The sequence below is a fragment of the Limulus polyphemus genome, unplaced genomic scaffold (genome assembly GCF_000517525.1).
Source record: "Limulus polyphemus unplaced genomic scaffold, Limulus_polyphemus-2.1.2 Scaffold1295, whole genome shotgun sequence".
Taxonomy (NCBI): Eukaryota; Metazoa; Arthropoda; class Merostomata; order Xiphosura; family Limulidae; genus Limulus; species Limulus polyphemus.
The window spans coordinates 80,247-85,135 of record NW_013666905.1 but is presented as its reverse complement, the minus strand read 5'-3'; the positions used below and the strand labels follow the sequence as shown (position 1 = coordinate 85,135).

At 36.4% G+C, this 4,889-nt stretch overlaps 1 protein-coding gene across 1 annotated transcript in view; it reads right to left on the bottom strand.

Annotated features, from left to right (window-relative positions):
* Window positions 1-4,889, bottom strand: part of LOC106462988 (protein MLP1-like) — a 132,720-nt gene that overhangs the window by 84,468 nt on the left and 43,363 nt on the right. The gene's annotated exons all lie outside the window — the stretch shown is intronic.

The window sequence follows — 4,889 nt, the reverse complement described above, 5'->3', positions numbered from 1 at the left end:
CGGCTGAAAGGGGCGAGCATGTTTGGTGTGACGGGGATTCGAACCCGCGAGCGCCCTAACCACCTGGCCATGCCGGGCCTAATCTTACAGTGTCATATCCTACTTTCAGTTTACGCGTTTCACAGCCCACAATACGTTTCCTTCACAAAAGAAGCTGCTTTTTTTTTTATTGGCTAACAAAAAAAAACACACACACACTCGGATCCGTTCATCCCGACCTGTACGATCTTTAACTTTGATGACGAGGAACCCATTTTTTTATTGTACGATCTCTGTAATATCTGCGCTCTGTCAATCGCAGGGAATCGAACCCCGGATTTTAGTGTTGTAAGTCCGTAAACTTGTATATCAAATACAAACACCACACTTTTCTTTAATGTTACCGTTATCAAGCGACGTATTTTATTATTGTTAACATTTCCATAATGATAACAGTCCCTGTTAACAACAATTAACGGAATGTATATTTTCCAATGGATAGGAAAAGAAGGCCAACTCGTACTATTACGTGTTGGATAACATTCATTAGTTTCCACGTAAATACTAAAAAAGAAAGTAAAATCAGATGACAGAGAAACGTCTAACAGAACCTAAACTTATGTTATACCCGCATCACCTTTTTAATCTTGCTAGCCTAATCAATACTAAAAACATTCTTGGAAAGTTCGTAATTCTATTGCTAGAGCTGAAAAACAGTTGTTGCAGTCGTAATTGTTAATTAGTTGTATAAATTCAAGTATCAAATATTACGTAGCGTTCATTTTATATGAATAAATACGTTAAGATGTTGTAGAGGGCGTGTAAAAATGTTATATAGTTTTGTGCATAAAGAGTTTATATGTTTCCAACTTGACTGTTGGCAGACCCTAAGATACGATTATTTCAGCTCGACACTGGACAGTAAAATATTCGGCGCCTGTCCAGTGAAATTGGGGTTTTCTCGAGGTTCTTCTGGTACCTCCCCCTCCACAGCATTTTTTCCCCCGTGGTACTGAAAGAGGGTGTTGAACTTGGAAGCCTATTCTACGACTTTCTACATCTGTCAGACAAATACCAAGACGACAGAAATCCAAAAGCTAGCTCTATGCAAGACACCGATGAAGAAAAAGTAACCCCTACTCTCTAAATCTGCCATATTGATACTAAGTAGAAGAAAAAACTTTAGGAATCTTTACATTCTTTATGTTATCCGATTTTAAATAAACTCCGATTTCACCACGACGTTATTCTTGCCGGATACCATTTTGTTATTTTCCTGCTTTAGCAAAAGGCTATAAAATTTGCGCCGCGTCTTCATCATGAATTGAACCCCGATTTTGCTGTCATAAGACCTCGATCTTACCGCTAAACTACCAGGAGCCTTTTTGTGTAGTATACTACCATCATCATCACCAATAAAACTTCAACTCGTTTCATGGTATTTGATACCTTAAAGTAATTTCCTATCAGTGGGACAGGTCGGTTTTATTACTTAGCGCTCGTGATTTTGATAAAATATCTTGGCTCACCACAACAAGTTCTGTGTCATCAAGATGTCGGCTGACCATACAATTTAAACACGAACTATGCTTTTCATGGATTTAGAGTGGGGCAAAGAACACCTGTTATCATTTAGGTTGTACCCCAGTTTTTGCGGAGGTCAGGCTCGCTCGCCTAACTCTGTAATTAACCACAGCCGGCAAGTACTCAACATTCAAGCACGACAGCCTTCATCATGGCAGGAAAAGAATGCACACCCAGTGGTTTATGGCTCTACGGCGCATGCACATTCCATAAATATTGTTGTTTCTAAAAGCTTTGTTTGTAATAAATAAACAGAAAGTTCAACAATTACAGGGCAGCTAATTCTGTTGCCGAGTGCATATAATTTTTAACTCGACGTACAATCGGTGGGTGGTACTTGCATGAAACACATCACCACCCATAGATACAGACAATTTTTACAACACCTAAATACAATTAAATTCTAATTCTAAGAACCCATGTGTGAAACCAAAGGAGAATGGTTTAAGATGCCAAACACAATACATCTACCTTATCCAGTGCCGAAGAGGCCTTTCGTCTAATACCAGGGCTAATTATGTCTCAAATACCCGATACTATTTTTACTTCTTGTTGGAGTCGTAAGTTAAAGCTATATTAAAAAATAATAATAAGGAATTTCGTTTAAATAAACTGATTGGCTGAAAAAAAATGGTTATTTCTAAAATACAATTTTAGCAACAATTATCAGATTGCGTCAAATTTACTTCTTTATCCACTACAGTTTATATCAGCGGTGGGTATCTATATAAATAATACGCTTGCGTTTGTCCGGAACTTTTCTCTAAAATTTCTCGAGCAAACGCTACAAATCTCATATCGTTAGAAAGGCTTTTGTCTGAGCAGTGCAGATTGCATATTGGCTTTTCCATTCAGGATCACTTTACCTGTTCTTTTTTAACACAACGAGTATGATACACGATGGCACAATGTCGTTTAGTTTTTCATTTAGTATTTCACACAAACAAAACTAAAATCCACGGATAATTTCCTTAAAAAATTAACATTATAATAAATACAATTGTTATAGAGTTTCTCGACTTATTTAGGTCTAAAATGCGTTTGCGCGGTTCCTTCAAAACTATATGCTTATCACTTTGTGAACACGCATTCAGACGTTTCTGCATACTCAGCTAAGTTTGCCGTCATTGCAACTAAACATTTACTTTAATTTGCAATAATTTAGCTTTGGTTCGTTTCATAGACTGCTATAAATAACTCTTGGCTACTTTTTTTCTAGACTAGGGGTTCTATTCTTCTTTTTTGCGAGTTCCTTTGCTTCAACTCCTAAAACCTTATCATACACAGAACGCTCATAACTACTTCATACTCTGTACACTATCAAAAATACCATTACTATATTTTTTCACTTTATGTGTAGGTTTATTAATTAAACAATAAAGTACAGTAATGGTATTTATAATACTGTACGTGAGTTTATCTGACGGCGTAAAATTTTTCCAAACAGACCAGGACTGATAGATCTTACACATAATGCTTGCAAGAAAGCGTAAGTTAAACTCCGTGCGTGAAAATGATAGAATAAGGAAAATTCAAGCGAAACCTACCGCAAACGTTTGGTGGGTCGCGGCTAGTAGTAACTTAGTAATTTACGTTGATAAACTTCGTTTTCTGTAAATCTTTATATAGAAGAACCGAAACTAGTATAACACCCAAATACACTGCTAAACAAGAAGTACTTGAGACTGTATGTAGGTAAACAATATCTTACTCTCTCTCTTTAATAACCCTCCCCGTAGTCTGAAAGAAGATTAGGAACCTGGCGGTGTAGTAGCGAAACATATTTCAGTTCAAGTAACCAGGCGATATGATCAACTCGTGATTTCTTCACACACGTCATACATAATAATAAACGATATCACAAGAACTGTAGATGTCGCACTTGTTTCTCGGTTTGCACAAAATGCAGTTTAGAATAAGGCTTAAGTAAATGAACAATTACAAGAGAAATACTCGTGTTTTTAAATAAAAGCACTAAGTCAAGTGTAACAGGTAATACGTATACAACTATAAACGGTATAAGCAAAATTATATATATTAGTTTGTTTTGTTTTGAATTTCGCGAAAAGCTACAAGAAGACTATCCGCGATAGCCGTCCCTAATTTAGCAGTGAAAACCAGAGGAAAGGCAGCTTGGGCTATTTTTTTTACCAAAGAATAGTAGGATTGACCGTGACTTCATAACGCTTCCCCGGTTGAAAGGGCGAGCATGTTTGGTGGGACGAGGATTCTAACCCGCACATTACGAGTCGAGCACCCTAATCACTTGGCCATGCCAGGCCTCTATATATATTATGGAAATTTCAAAGACCACGGGCAACGAGAATAATAATAATATTTTCATGTTAACACGTGGAATACTTTAACTCATCAAACCGAACAGAAATAGATTTTGTCTAAAACATGTACCATGTTTTCCCTATTCTTTCAAACCGCTTCCACATCTACAACTATATATATATAAACAGAAAGAAGGAAGCGTGTTCTTCACCAAGTATTGTTCTGACTAACACTGAAGGATTTACTGTGGCATGAAAACACTATTTAATCGAAAATGTTTTATTTATGTTCACGTTCTGAAACGTCTACGCCTTCCAAACTATTGACACCTGAATATTCCACTTGTTAGGCGGTGTTAGCACTTTTTATCACCCGATTTATTTACCACCTTAGAGAGTACATTGTTGTGCTGTTACTGGATCATTCAACAGCTATTTATCACCGTTATTATACAGTCTACTGGATCAGTCAACAGCTATTTATTACCGTTATTATACAGTCTAATGGTCATTAAACAGCTATTTATTACCGTTATAATACAGTCTACTGGATCATTCAACAGCTATTTATCACCGTTATTATACAGTTTACTGAATCATTCAACAACTATTTATCACCGTTATTATACAGTCTACTGGATCAGTCAACAGCTATTTATCACCGTTATTATACAGTTTACCGGATCATTCAACAGCTATTTATCACCGTTATTATAAGTCTACTGGATCATTCAACAGCTATTTATCACCGTTATTATACAGTCTACTGGATCATTCAACAGCTATTTATCACCGTTATTATACAGTTTACTGGATCATTCAACAGCTATTTATCACCGTTATTATACAGTCTACTGGATCATTCAACAGCTATTTATCACCGTTATTATACAGTGTACTGGATCATTCAACAGCTATTTATACCGTTATTATACAGTCTACTGGATCATTCAACAGCTATTTATCACCGTTATTATACAGTCTACTGGATCATTCAACAGCTATTTATCACCGTTATTATACAGTCTACTGGATCAGTCAACAGCT